This window comes from Camelus ferus, chromosome 11, assembly GCF_009834535.1.
Source record: "Camelus ferus isolate YT-003-E chromosome 11, BCGSAC_Cfer_1.0, whole genome shotgun sequence".
Lineage (NCBI taxonomy): Eukaryota > Metazoa > Chordata > Mammalia > Artiodactyla > Camelidae > Camelus > Camelus ferus.
In genome coordinates, this window is record NC_045706.1 from 77,527,853 (window position 1) to 77,543,127 (window position 15,275).

A 15,275-nucleotide genomic window follows, 5' to 3' on the forward strand; every position below is an offset into this window, starting at 1 on the left:
TGTTGGGAAAACAAAGTTCCTTTCCAGTTGCAAAATACACTCCATATGTATATATGGGGTGGTTGTAGCTCCAACTCGGTTTTACAGTGAAAACTGAAGGAACTTCAAACAGGAACTAGGAAACAGACTGAGAAAAAGAGTAAAAGTTACTCCTGCAACTCGTTTCCTTTTTTGATAGATGAACGAAGTTCTCCCCTCATGCTCAATTCTGAGAGATGAGTGTGTGTGAAAGCCGTCCTTTAACTAGATTGTTGGGAACACAAAGTTCCTTTCCATTTGCCAACTACACTCCATACATATATATGGGGAGGTAGTAGCTCCAACTCGGTTTTACAGTGAAACCTGAAGGAACTTCAAACCGGCACTAGGAAACAGACAGAGAAACAAGAGTAAAATTTTCTCCTGCAAACCGTTCCCTTTGTGCTAGATGAACGAACGTCTCTTCACATGCTCAGTTCTGAGAGATAAATGTGTGTTAAAGCCGTACTTCACCTAGCTTGTTGGGAACACAAAGTTCCTTTCCAATTGCAAACTACACATAATACATATATATGGGGAGTTATTAGCTCCAACTCTGTTTACAGTGAAAACTCCAGGTATTTCAAAGCGGCACTAGGAAACAGAGTGAGAAACCACAGTTAAAGTTTCTCCTGCAACCCGTTCAATTTGTGCTAGATGAACGAACGTCTCTCCACATGCTCAGTTCTGAGAGATGTGTGTGTGTGAAAGACGCACTTCACCTATCTTGTTGGGAACACAAAGTTCCTTTTCAGTTGCAAACTAGAATCCATAAATATATATCGGGGTGTACTAGCTCCAACTGGGTTTTACAGTGAAAATTGCTGGAACATCAAACCAGCACTAGGAAACAGACTGAGAAACCAGAGTAAAAGTTTCTACTGCAAACAGTTCAATTTTTCTAGATGAACGAACGTCTTTCCACATGCTCAGTTCTGAGAAGTAAGTGTGTGTGAAAGCCGTCCTTCACCTAGCTTGTTGGGAACACAAAGTTCCTTTCCAGTTGCAAACTACAATCCATACTTATATATGGGGATGTACGAGCTCCAAAACTGTTTTACAGTGAAAACTGCAGGAAATTCAAACCTTCACTAGAAAACAGACTGAGAAACCAGAGTAAAACTTTCTCCTGTAACCCGTTCTGTTTGTGCTAGATGAACGAACGTCTCTTCACATGCTCAGTTCTGAGAGATAACTGTGTGTGAAAGCCGTCCTTCACCTAGCTTGTTGGGAACACAAAGTTCCTTTCCAGTTGCAAACTACACTCCATATATATATATATGGGGATGCACTAGCTCCAACTCGGTTTTACAGGGAACACTGCAGGTATTTCATACCTTCAAGAGGAAATAGACTAAGAAATCATAGTAAAAGTTTCTCCTGCAACCCTTTCCATTTTTGCTTCATGAACGAAAGTCTCTTCATATGCTCAGTTCTGAGAGATAAGTGTGTGTGAATGCCATCCTTCACTTAGTTTGTTGGAACACAAAGATCCTTTCCATTTGCAAACTACACTCCATACATATATAAGGGAATTACTAGCTCCAAAGCGGTTTTAAAGTGAAAACTGAGGGAAATTCAACACGGCACTAGGAAACAGACTGAAAAACCAGAGTATAAGTTTCTACTGCAACCCGTTCCCTTTGTGCTAGGTGAACGAAATTCTCTCCAAATCCTCAGTTCTGAGAGATATGTGTGTGGGAATGCCGTCCTTCACCTATCTTGTTGGGAACACAAAGATTCTTTTCAGTTGCAAACTACACTCCATACATATATATGGGGATGTAATAGCTCCAAATCGTTGTTACAGTGAAAACTACAGGAACTTCAAACCGGCACTAGGAAACAGACTGAGAAACCAGAGAAAAGTTTCTCCTGAAAAAAGTTCAATATGTGCTAGATGAACGAACTTCTCTCCATATGCTCAGTTCTGAGAGATAAGTGTGTGTGAAAGCCGAACTTCTCCTAGCTTGTTGGGAAAACATAGTTCCTATTCAGTTGCAAACTACACTCCATAAATATATAAGGGGAGGAACTAGCCCCAACTCGGTTTTACAGTGAAAGCTGCAGGAACTTCAAACCGGCACTAGGAAACAGACTGACAAACCAGAGTAATATTTTCACCTGCAAACCTTTCCCTTTGTGCTAGATGAACGAACGTCTCTCCACAAGCTCATATCTGAGAGATAAGTGTGTGTGAAAGCCGTCCTTCACCTAGCTTGTTGTGAACACAAAGTTCCTTTCCAGTTGCAAACTACACTCCATACATATATAAGGGAATTACTAGCTCCAAAGCGGTTTTAAAGTTAAAACTGCAGTAACTTCTAAACCGGCACTAGGAAACAGACTGAGAAACCAGAGTAAAAGTTTCTCCTTGGACCCGTTTCCTTGGTGCTAGATGAACGAACATCTATCCACATGTTAAGTTCAGAGGGATAAGTGTGTGTCAAAGCCGTCCTTCACCTAGCTTGTTGGGAACACAAAGTTCCTTTCCAGGTGCAAACGATACTCCATATATATATATGGGGAGGTAGTAGCTCCAACTCGGTTTTACAGTGAAAACTGAAGGAACTTCAAACAGGAACTAGGAAATAGACTGAGAAAAAAGAGTAAAAGTTTCTCCTGCAAACCGTTCCCTTTTTGCTAGATGAACGAACGTCTCTTCACATGCTTAGTTCTGAGAGATAGATGTGCATTAAAGCCGTACTTCACCTAGCTTGTTGGGAACACAAAGTTCCTTTCCAGATGCAAACTACAATCCATACATATATATGGGGTGGTACTATCTCCAACTCGGTTTTACAGTTTAAACTGAAGGAACTTCAAACCGGCACTAGGAAAAATACTGAGAACCCAGAGTAAAAGTTTCTCCTGCAACCCTTTCCCTTTGTGCTAGATGAACGAAAGTCTCTCCACATGATCAGCTCAAAAAGATAAGTGTGCGTGGAAGCCGTCCTTCACCTAGCTTGTTGGGAACACAAAGTTCCTTTCCAATTGCAAACTACACACCATAAATATATATGGGGAGGTATTAGCTCCAACTCGGTTTTACAGTGAAAACTCCAGGTACTTCAAACCGGCTCTAGGAAACAGAGTGAGAAACCACAGTAAAAGTTTCTCCTGCAACCCGTTCAATTTGTGCTAGATGAACGAACGTCTATCCACATGCTCAGTTCTGAGAGATGTGTGTGTGTGAAAGACGCCCTTCACATTTCTTGTTGGGAACACAAAGTTCCTTTTCAGTTGCAAACTAGAATCCATAAATATATATAGGGATGTACTAGCTTCATCTGGGTTTTACAGTGAAAATTGCAGGAACATCAAACCGGCACTAGGAAACAGTCTGAGAAACCAGAGTAAAAGTTTCTCCTGCAAACCTTTCCCGTTGAGCTTGATGAACGAACGTCTCTTCATATGCTCAGTTCTGAGAGATAAGTGTGTGTGAAGGCCACCCTTCACCTAGTTTGTTGGAACACAAAGATCCTTTCCATTTGCAAACTACACTACATACATATATATGGGGTTGTACTAGCTCCAACTCGGTTTTAGAGTGTAAACTGCAGGAATTTCATACCGGCACTAGGAAACAGACTGAGAAACCAGAGAAAAAGTTTTTCCTGCAAACCTTTCCCTTTGTGCTAGATGAACGAACGTTTCTCCACATGCTCAGTCTGAGAGAAAAGTGTGTGTGAAAGCCGTCCTTCACCTAGCTTGTTGGGAACACAAAGTTCCTTTGTAGTTGCAAACTACACTCCATAAATATATAAGGGAATTACTAGCTCCAAAGCGGTTTTAAAGTGAAAACTGAGGGAAATTCAACACGGCACTAGGAAACAGACTGAAAATCCAGAGTAAAAGTTTCTCCTGCAACCCGTTCCCTTTGTGCTAGATGAACGAAATTCTCTCCAAATCCTCAGTTCTGAGAGATATGTGTGTGGGAAAGCCGTCCTTCACCTATCTTGTTGGGAACACAAAGATCCTTTTCAGTTGCAAACTACACTCCATATATATATATATGGGGATGTAATAGTTCCAACTCGGTCTTACAGTGAAAACTACAGGAACTTCAACCCGGCACTAGGAAACAGACTGAGAAACCAGAGAAAAGTTTCTCCTGAAAAACGTTCAATATGTGCAAGATGAACGAACTTCTCTCCACATGCTCAGTTCTGAGAGATAAGTGTGTGTGAAAGCCAAACTTCTCATAGCTTGTTTGGAAAACATAGTTCCTATTCAGTTGCAAACTACACTCCATAAATATATAAGGGGAGGAACTAGCCCCAACTCGGTTTTACAGTGAAAGCTGCAGGAAATTCAAACCGGCACTAGGAAACAGTCTGACAAACCAGAGTAATATTTTCCCCTGCAAACCGTTCCCTTTGTGCTAGATGAACGAACGACTCTCCACATGCTCATATCTGAGAGATAAGTGTGTGTGAAAGCCGTCCTTCACCTAGCTTGTTGGGAACACAAAGTTCATTTCCAGTTGCAAACTACAATCCATATATTTATATGGGGATGTACTAGATTCAAATCGATTTTACAGTGAAAACTGCAGGAATTTCAGACCGGCACTAGGAATCAGACTGAGAAACCAGAATAAAACTTTCCCCTGCAAACTTTTCCCTTTGGCTATTTGAACGAAATTCTCTCCACATGCTCAGTTCTGAGAGATAAGTGTGTGTGAAAGCCGTCCATAAACTAGCTTCTTGGGAACACAAAGATCCTTTTCATTTGCAAACTACAATCCATACATATATTTGGGGATGTAATAGCTCCAACTCGGTGTTACAGTGAAAACTACAGGAACTTCAAACCGGCACTAGGAAACAGACTGAGAAACCAGAGTAAAAGTTTCTACTGCAAACCGTTCAATTTTTGCTAGATGAAAGAACGTCCCTCCACATGCTCAGTTCTGAGAGATAAGTGTGTGTGAAAGCCGTTCTTAACCAAGCTTGTTTGGAACATATAATTCTTATACAGTTGCAAACTACAGTCCATAAATATATAAGGGGAAGTACTAGCCCCAACACAGTTTTACAGTGAAAACTGCAATAAATTCAAACAGGCACTAGGAAACACACTGAGAAACCAGAGTTATATTTTCCCCTGCAAAACGTTCCCTTTGTGCTAGATGAACGAACGTCTCTCCACATGCTCATATCTGAGAGATAAGTGTGTGTGAAAGCCGTCCTTCACCTAGCTTGTTGGGAACACAAAGTTCATTTCCAGTTGCAAACTACACTCCATATATTTATATGGGGATGTACTAGATTCAAATCGATTTTACAGTGAAAACTGCAGGAATTCCAGACCGGCACTAGGAATCAGACTGAGAAACCGGAGTAAAACTTTCTCCTGCAAACCGTTCCCTTTGTGCTAGATGAACGAAATTCTCTCCACATGCTCAATTCTGATAGATAAGTGTGTGTGAAAGCCGTCCTTTAACTAGATTGTTGGGAACTCATAGTTCCTTTTCAGTTGCAAACTACACTGCATACATATATATGGGTTCGTACTAACTCCAACTCGGTTTTACTGTGAAAACTGCAGGAAATTCACCCAGGAACTAGGAAACAGACTGAGAAACCAGAGTAAAAGTTTCTCTTGCAACCCGTTCCTTTCTGCTAGATGAACGAACGTCTCTCTACATGCTGAGTTCTGAGAGATAAGTGTTTGTGAAAGCCGTCCTTCACCTAGATTGTTGGGAACACAAAGTTCCTTTTCAGTTGCAAATTACAATCCATACATATATATGCTTAGGTACTAGCTCCAACACGTTTTTACAGTAAAAACTGCAGGAATTCAACCCGGCATTAGGAAACAGACTGAAAAACCAGAGTAAAAGTTTCCCTTGCAAATCGTTTCCTTTGTGCTAGATGAACGAACGTCTCTCCACATGCTTAGTTCTGAGAGAAAAGTGTGTGAGAAAGCAGTTCTTCACCTAGATTTTTGGGAACACAAAGTTCCTTTCCAGTTGCAAACTACAGTCCATACATATATATGAGGAGGTACTAACTGCAACTCGGTCTTACTGTGAAAACTGCAGGAACTTCAAAACGGCACTAGGAAACAGACTGAGAAACCAGAGTAAAAGTTTCTCCTGAAACCCGTTCCTTTGTGCTAGATGAACGAACGTCTCTCCGCATGCTCAGTTCTGAGATATAAGTGTGTGTGAAAGCCGTCCTTGACCTTGATTGTTGGGAACACAAAGTTCCTTTTCAGTTGCAATCTACACTCCATACATATACATGGGGAGGTACTAGCTCCAACTCGATTTAACATTAAAAACTGCAGGAATTTCAAACCCGCACTAGGAAACACACTGAGAAACCAGAGTAAAAGTTTCTCCTGCAAACCGTTCAATTTCTGGTAGATGAACGAACGTCTCTCCACATGCTGAGTTCTGAGAGATAAGTGTTTGTGAAAGCCGTCCTTCACCTAGATTATTGGGAACACAAAGTTCGTTTTCAGTTGCAAACTACACTCAATAAATATATATGGGGAAATACTAGCTCCAACTCGGTTTTACAGTGAAAACTGCAAGAATTTCAAACTGGCACTAGGAAACAAACCGAGAAACCAGAGTAAAAGTTTCCCCTGCAACCAGTTCCCTTATTGCTAGATGAACGAACGTCTCTCCACATGCTCAGTTCTGAGAGAAAAGTGTGTGTGAAGGCCGTCCTTCACCTAGATTGTTGGGAACACAAAGTTCCTTTTCAGTTGCAAACTACACTCCATAGATATATTATGGGAGGTAGTAGCTCCAACTCAGTTTTACAGTGAAAACTGCAGGAACTTCAATTCGGCACTGGGAAACAAACTGAGAATCTAGAGTAAAAGTTTCTCCTGCAAACCGTTCACTTTGTGCTAGATGAAAGAACGTCTCTCCACATGGTCATTTCTGAGAGATCAGTGTGTGTGAAAGCCGTTCTTCACCTATATTTTTGGGAAAACAAAGTTCCTTTTCAGTTGCAAACTACACTCCATACATATATTTGGGGAGGTACTAGCCCCAAATCGGTTTTACAGTGAAAACTGCAGGACCTTCAAACCGGCATTAGGAAAGAGACTGAGAAACCAGAGTAAAAGTTTCTCCTGCAACCCGTTCCCATTTTGCTAGATGAACGAACGTCTCTCCACATGCTCAGTTCTGAGAGATAAGTGTGTGTGAAAGCCGTACTTCACCTAGATTGATGGGAACAAAAATTTCCTTTTGAGTTGCAAACTACAATCCGTATATTTATAAGGGGAGGTACTAGCTCCAACTCGTTTTTACAGTGAAAACTCCAGGAACTTCAAACCGGCACTAAGAAACAGACTGAGAAAAAAGAGAAAAAGTTTCCCATTCAACCCGTTCCCTTTGTGCTAGATGAATGAACTCCTCTTCACATGCTCAATTCTGAGAGAAAAGTGTCCGTGAAAGCCGACCTTCACCTAGATTTTTGGTAACACAAAGTTACTTTTCAGTTGCAAACTACACAATATACATATATATGGGGAGGTACTAGCTCCAACTGGGTTTTACAGTGAAAACTGAAGGAAATTCAAAACGGCACTAGAAAACAGACTGAGAAAACAGAGTAAAAGTTTCTCCTGAAACCGTTCTTTTTGTGCTAGATGAACGAACGTCTCTCCACATGCTCAGTTCTGAGTGATAAGTGTGTGTAAAAGCCGTCATTCACCTAGATTGTTGGGAACACAAAGTTCCTTTTCAGTTGCAAACTACACTCCATACATATATTTGGGGAGGTACTAGTCCCAACTCTGTTTTACAGTGAAAACTGCAGGAAATTCAAACCGGCACTAGGAAACAGACTGAGAAATCAGAGTAAAGTTTCTCCTGCAAACCGTTCCATTTGTGCTAGATGAACGAACGTCTCTCCACATGCTCCGTTCTGAGAGATAAGTGTGAGTGAAAGCCATCATTCACCTATATTGTTGGAAACACAAAATTCCTTTTCAGTTGCAAACAACAATCCATACATATATATGGGGAGGTACAAGCTACAACTCGGTTTTACAGAGAAAACTGCAGGAACTTCATACCGGAACTAGGAAACAGACTGAGAAACCAGAGTAAAAGTTTCCCCTGCAACCGGTTCCCGTTGTGCTAGATGAACGAACGTCCCTCCACATGCTCAGTTCTGAGAGATAAGTGTGTGTTAAAGCCGTCCCTCACCTAGATTGTTGGGAACACAAAGTTCCTTTTCAGTTGCAAAATACAATCCATACATATATATGGTGAGGTACTAACTGCAACGCGGTTTTACAGTGAAAACTGCAGGAACTTCAACCCGGCACTAGGAAACAGACTGAGAAACCAGAGTAAAATTTTCTCCTGCAAACCGTTCCCTTTGTGCTAGATGAACGAACGTTTCTCCACATGCTCAGTTCTGCGAGATAAGTGTGTGTGAAAGCCGCCCTTCACCTAGATTGTTGGGAATACAATGTTCCTTTTCAGTTGCAAACTACACTCCATACATATATATGGGGATGTACAAGCTCCAACCCGGTTTTAGAGTGAAAACTGCCAGAATTACAAACCGGCACTAGGAAACAGACTGAGAAAACAGAGTAAAAGTTTCTCATGCAAACCGTTCCCTTTGTGCTAGATGAACGAACGTCTCTCCACATGCTCAGTTCTGAGAAAAAAGTGTGTGTGAAAGCCGTACTTCACCTAGCTTGTTGGGAACACAAAGTTCCTTTCCAGTTGTAAACTATACTCCATAAATATATAAAGGAATTACTAGCTCCAATCGGTTTTAAAGTGAAAACTGCAGGAAATTCAACCCAGCACTAGGAAACAGAGTGAAAAACCAGAGAAAATGTTTCTCCTGCAACCCGTTCCCTTTGTGCTAGATGAACGAAATTTTCTCCAAATCCTCAGTTCTGAGAGATATGTGTGTGGGAAAGCCGTCCTTCACCTAGCTTGTTGGGAACACAAAGATCCTTTTCAGTGGCAAACTACACTCCATATATATCTATATGTGGGGATGTAATAGTTCCAACTCGGTCTTACAGTGAAAACTACAGGAACTTCAAACCGGCACTAGGAAACAGACTGAGAAACCAGAGAAAAGTTTCTCCTGAAAAACGTTCAATACGTGCAAGATGAACGAACTTCTTTCCACATGCTCAGTTCTGAGAGATAAGTGTGTGTGAAAGCCTAACTTCTCATAGCTTGTTTGGAAAACATAGTTCCTATTCAGTTGCAAACTACACTCCATATATATATAAGGGGAGGAACTAGCCCCAACTCGGGTTTACAGTGAAAGCTGCAGGAAATTCAAACCGGCACTAGGAAACAGACTTACAAACCAGAGTAATATATTCCCCTGCAAACCGTTCCCTTTGTGCTAGATGAACGAACGTCTCTCCACATGCTCATATCTGAGAGATAAGTGTGTGTGAAAGCCGTCCTTCACCTACCTTGTTGGGAACACAAAGTTCATTTCCAGTTGCAAACTACACTCCATATATTTATATGGGGATGTACTAGATTCAAATCGATTTTACAGTGAAAACTGCAGGAATTTCAGACCGGCACTAGGAATCAGACTGAGAAACCAGAATAAAACTTTCCCCTGCAAACTTTTCCCTTTGGCTATTTGAACGAAATTCTCTCCACGTGCTCAGTTCTGAGAGATAAGTGTGTGTGAAAGCCGTCCATAAACTAGCTTCTTGGGAACACAAAGATCCTTTTCATTTGCAAACTACACTCCATACATATATTTGGGGATGTAATAGCTCCAACTCGGTGTTACAGTGAAAACTACAGGAACTTCAAACCGGCACTAGGAAACAGACTGAGAAACCAGAGTAAAAGTTTCTACTGCAAACCGTTCAATTTCTGGTAGATGAACGAACGTCCCTCCACATGCTCAGTTCTGAGAGATAAGTGTGTGTGAAAGCCGTTCTTAACCTAGCTTGTTTGGAACATATAGTTCTTATACAGTTGCAAACTACAGTCCATAAATATATAAGGGGAAGTACTAGCCCCAACACAGTTTTACAGTGAAAACTGCAATAACTTCAAACAGGCACTAGGAAACACACTGAGAAACCAGAGTTATATTTTCCCCTGCAAAACGTTCCCTTTGTGCTAGATGAACGAACGTCTCTCCACATGCTTAGTTCTGAGAGAAAAGTGTGTGAGAAAGCAGTTCTTCACCTAGATTTTTGGGAACACAAAGTTCCTTTCCAGTTGCAAACTACAGTTCATACATATATATGAGGAGGTACTAACTGCAACTCGGTCTTACTGTGAAAACTGCAGGAACTTCAAAACGGCACTAGGAAACAGACTGAGAAACCAGAGTAAAAGTTTCTCCTGAAACCCGTTCCTTTGTGCTAGATGAACGAACGTCTCTCCGCATGCTCAGTTCTGAGAGATAAGTGTGTGTGAAAGCCGTCCTTGACCTTGATTGTTGGGAACACAAAGTTCCTTTTCAGTTGCAATCTACACTCCATACATATACATGGGGAGGTATTAGCTCCAACTCGATTTAACATTAAAAACTGCAGGAATTTCAAACCCGCACTAGGAAACACACTGAGAAACCAGAGTAAAAGTTTCTCCTGCAAACCGTTCAATTTCTGGTAGATGAACGAACGTCTCTCCACATGCTGAGTTCTGAGAGATAAGTGTTTGTGAAAGCCGTCCTTCACCTAGATTATTGGGAACACAAATTTCGTTTTCAGTTGCAAACTACACTCAATAAATATATATGGGGAAATACTAGCTCCAACTCGGTTTTACAGTGAAAACTGCAAGAATTTCAAACTGGCACTAGGAAACAAACCGAGAAACCAGAGTAAAAGTTTCCCCTGCAACCAGTTCCCTTATTGCTAGATGAACGAACGTCTCTCCACATGCTCAGTTCTGAGAGAAAAGTGTGTGTGAAGGCCGTCCTTCACCTAGATTGTTGGGAACACAAAGTTCCTTTTCAGTTGCAAACTACACTCCATAGATATATTATGGGAAGTAGTAGCTCCAACTCAGTTTTACAGTGAAAACTGCAGGAACTTCAATTCGGCACTGGGAAACAGACTGAGAATCTAGAGTAAAAGTTTCTCCTGCAAACCGTTCACTTTGTGCTAGATGAAAGAACGTCTCTCCACATGCTCATTTCTGAGAGATCAGTGTGTGTGAAAGCCGTTCTTCACCTATATTTTTGGGAAAACAAAGTTCCTTTTCAGTTGCAAACTACACTCCATACATATATTTGGGGAGGTACTAGCCCCAAATCGGTTTTACAGTGAAAACTGCAGGACCTTCAAACCGGCATTAGGAAAGAGACTGAGAAACCAGAGTAAAAGTTTCTCCTGCAACCCGTTCCCATTTTGCTAGATGAACGAACGTCTCTCCACATGCTCAGTTCTGAGAGATAAGTGTGTGTGAAAGCCGTACTTCACCTAGATTGATGGGAACAAAAATTTCCTTTTGAGTTGCAAACTACAATCCGTATATTTATAAGGGGAGGTACTAGCTCCAACTCGTTTTTACAGTGAAAACTCCAGGAACTTCAAACCGGCACTAAGAAACAGACTGAGAAACAAGAGAAAAAGTTTCCCATTCAACTCGTTCCCTTTGTGCTAGATGAATGAACTCCTCTTCACATGCTCAATTCTGAGAGAAAAGTGTCCGTGAAAGCCGACCTTCACCTAGATTTTTGGGAACACAAAGTTACTTTTCAGTTGCAAACTACACAATATACATATATATGGGGAGGTACTAGCTCCAACTGGGTTTTACAGTGAAAACTGAAGGAAATTCAAAACGGCACTAGAAAACAGACTGAGAAAACAGAGTAAAAGTTTCTCCTGAAACCGTTCTTTTTGTGCTAGATGAACGAACGTCACTCCACATGCTCAGTTCTGAGTGATAAGTGTGTGTAAAAGCCGTCATTCACCTAGATTGTTGGGAACACAAAGTTCCTTTTCAGTGGCAAACTACACTCCATATATTTATATGTGGGGATGTAATAGTTCCAACTCGGTCTTACAGTGAAAACTACAGGAACTTCAAACCGGCACTAGGAAACAGACTGAGAAATCAGAGAAAAGTTTCTCCTGAAAAACGTTCAATACGTGCAAGATGAACGAACTTCTTTCCACATGCTCAGTTCTGAGAGATAAGTGTGTGTGAAAGCCTAACTTCTCATAGCTTGTTTGGAAAACATAGTTCCTATTCAGTTGCAAACTACACTCCATATATATATAAGGGGAGGAACTAGCCCCAACTCGGGTTTACAGTGAAAGCTGCAGGAAATTCAAACCGGCACTAGGAAACAGACTTACAAACCAGAGTAATATATTCCCCTGCAAACCGTTCCCTTTGTGCTAGATGAACGAACGTCTCTCCACATGCTCATATCTGAGAGATAAGTGTGTGTGAAAGCCGTCCTTCACCTACCTTGTTGGGAACACAAAGTTCATTTCCAGTTGCAAACTACACTCCATATATTTATATGGGGATGTACTAGATTCAAATCGATTTTACAGTGAAAACTGCAGGAATTTCAGACCGGCACTAGGAATCAGACTGAGAAACCAGAATAAAACTTTCCCCTGCAAACTTTTCCCTTTGGCTATTTGAACGAAATTCTCTCCACGTGCTCAGTTCTGAGAGATAAGTGTGTGTGAAAGCCGTCCATAAACTAGCTTCTTGGGAACACAAAGATCCTTTTCATTTGCAAACTACACTCCATACATATACTTGGGGATGTAATAGCTCCAACTCGGTGTTACAGTGAAAACTACAGGAACTTCAAACCGGCACTAGGAAACAGACTGAGAAACCAGAGTAAAAGTTTCTACTGCAAACCGTTCAATTTCTGGTAGATGAACGAACGTCCCTCCACATGCTCAGTTCTGAGAGATAAGTGTGTGTGAAAGCCGTTCTTAACCTAGCTTGTTTGGAACATATAGTTCTTATACAGTTGCAAACTACAGTCCATAAATATATAAGGGGAAGTACTAGCCCCAACACAGTTTTACAGTGAAAACTGCAATAACTTCAAACAGGCACTAGGAAACACACTGAGAAACCAGAGTTATATTTTCCCCTGCAAAACGTTCCCTTTGTGCTAGATGAACGAACGTCTCTCCACATGCTCATATCTGAGAGATAAGTGTGTGTGAAAGCCGTCCTTCACCTAGCTTGTTGGGAACACAAAGTTCATTTCCAGTTGCAAACTACATTCCATATATTTATATGGGGATGTACTAGATTCAAATCGATTTTACAGTGAAAACTGCAGGAATTTCAGACCGGCACTAGGAATCAGACAGAGAAACCTGAGTAAAACTTTCTCCTGCAACCCGTTCACTTTGTGCTAGATGAACGAAATTCTCTCCACATGCTGAATTCTGATAGATAAGTGTGTGTGAAAGCCGTCCTTTAACTAGATTGTTGGGAACTCATAGTCCCTTTTCAGTTGCAAACTACACTCCATACATATATATGTGTTCGTACTAACTCCAACTCGGTTTTACTGTGAAAACTGCAGGAAATTCACCCCGGCACTAGGAAACAGACTGAGAAACCAGAGTAAAAGTTTCTCCTGCAAACCGTTCCCTTTGTGCTAGATGAACGAACGTCTCTCCACATGCTCAGTTTTGCGAGATAAGTGTGTGTGAAAGCCGCCCTTCACCTAGATTGTTGGGAACACAATGTTCCTTTTCAGTTGCAAACTACACTCCATACATATATATGGGGATGTTCAAGGTCCAACCCGGTTTTAGAGTGAAAACTTCCAGAATTACAAACCGGCACTAGGAAACAGACTGAGAAATCAGAGTAAAGTTTCTCCTGCAAACCTTTCCATTTGTGCTAGATGAACGAACGTCTCACCACATGCTCCGTTCTGAGAGATAAGTGTGAGTGAAAGCCATCATTCACCTATATTGTTGGAAACACAAAATTCCTTTTCAGTTGCAAACAACAATCTATACATATATATGGGGAGGTACAAGCTACAACTCGGTTTTACAGTGAAAACTGCAGGAACTTCATACCGGAACTAGGAAACAGACTGAGAAACCAGAGTAAAAGTTTCCCCTGCAACCGGTTCCCGTTGTGCTAGATGAACGAACGTCCCTCCACATGCTCAGTTCTGAGAGATAAGTGTGTGTTAAAGCCGTCCCTCACCTAGATTGTTGGGAACACAAAGTTCCTTTTCAGGTGCAACTACACTCCATACATATATATGGGTAGGTACTAGCTCCAACTCGGTTTTACAGTGAAAACTGCAGGAACTTCAAACCTTCACTAGGAAACAGACTGAGAAATCAGAGTAATAGTTTCTCCTGCAACCCGTTCCCTTTGTGCTTGATGAACGAACGTCTCTCCACATGCTCAGTTCTGAGAGATAAGTGTGTGTGAAAGCCGTCCTTCAACTAGATTGTTGGGAACACAAAGTTCCTTTTCAGTAGCAAATTACAATCCATACATATATATGCTTTGGTACTAGCTCCAACACGGTTTTACAGTAAAAACTGCAGGAATTCAACCCGGCATTAGGAAACAGACTGAAAAACCAGAGTAAAAGTTTCCCTTGCAACTCGTTTCCTTTGTGCTAGATGAACGAACGTCTCTCCACATGCTTAGTTCTGAGAGAAAAGTGTGTGAGAAAGCAGTCCTTCACCTAGATTTTTGGGAACTCAAATTTCCGTTCCAGTTGCAAACTACAGTCCATACATATATATGAGGAGGTACTAACTGCAACTCGGTCTTACTGTGAAAACTGCAGGAACTTCAAAACGGCACTAGGAAACAGACTGAGAAACCAGTGTAAAAGTTTCTCCTGAAACCCGTTCCTTTGTGCTAGATGAACGAACGTCTCTCCACATGCTCAGTTCTGAGAGATAAGTGTGTGTGAAAGCCGTCCTTGACCTTGATTGTTGGGAACACAAAGATCCTTTTCAGTTGCAATCTACACTCCATACATATACATGGGGAGGTATTAGCTCCAACTCGATTTTACATTAAAAACTGCAGGAATTTCAAACCGGCACTAGGGAACACACTGAGAAACCAGAGTAAAAGTTTCTCCTGCAACCCGTTCCATTTTTGCTAGATGAACGAACGTCTCTCCACATGCTGAGTTCTGAGAGATAAGTGTTTGTGAAAGCCGTCCTTCACCTAGATTATTGGGAACACAAAGTTCGTTTTCAGTTGCAAACTACTCTCCATACATATATATGGGGAGGTACTAGTTCCAACTCGGTTTTACAGTGAAAACTGCAGGAAC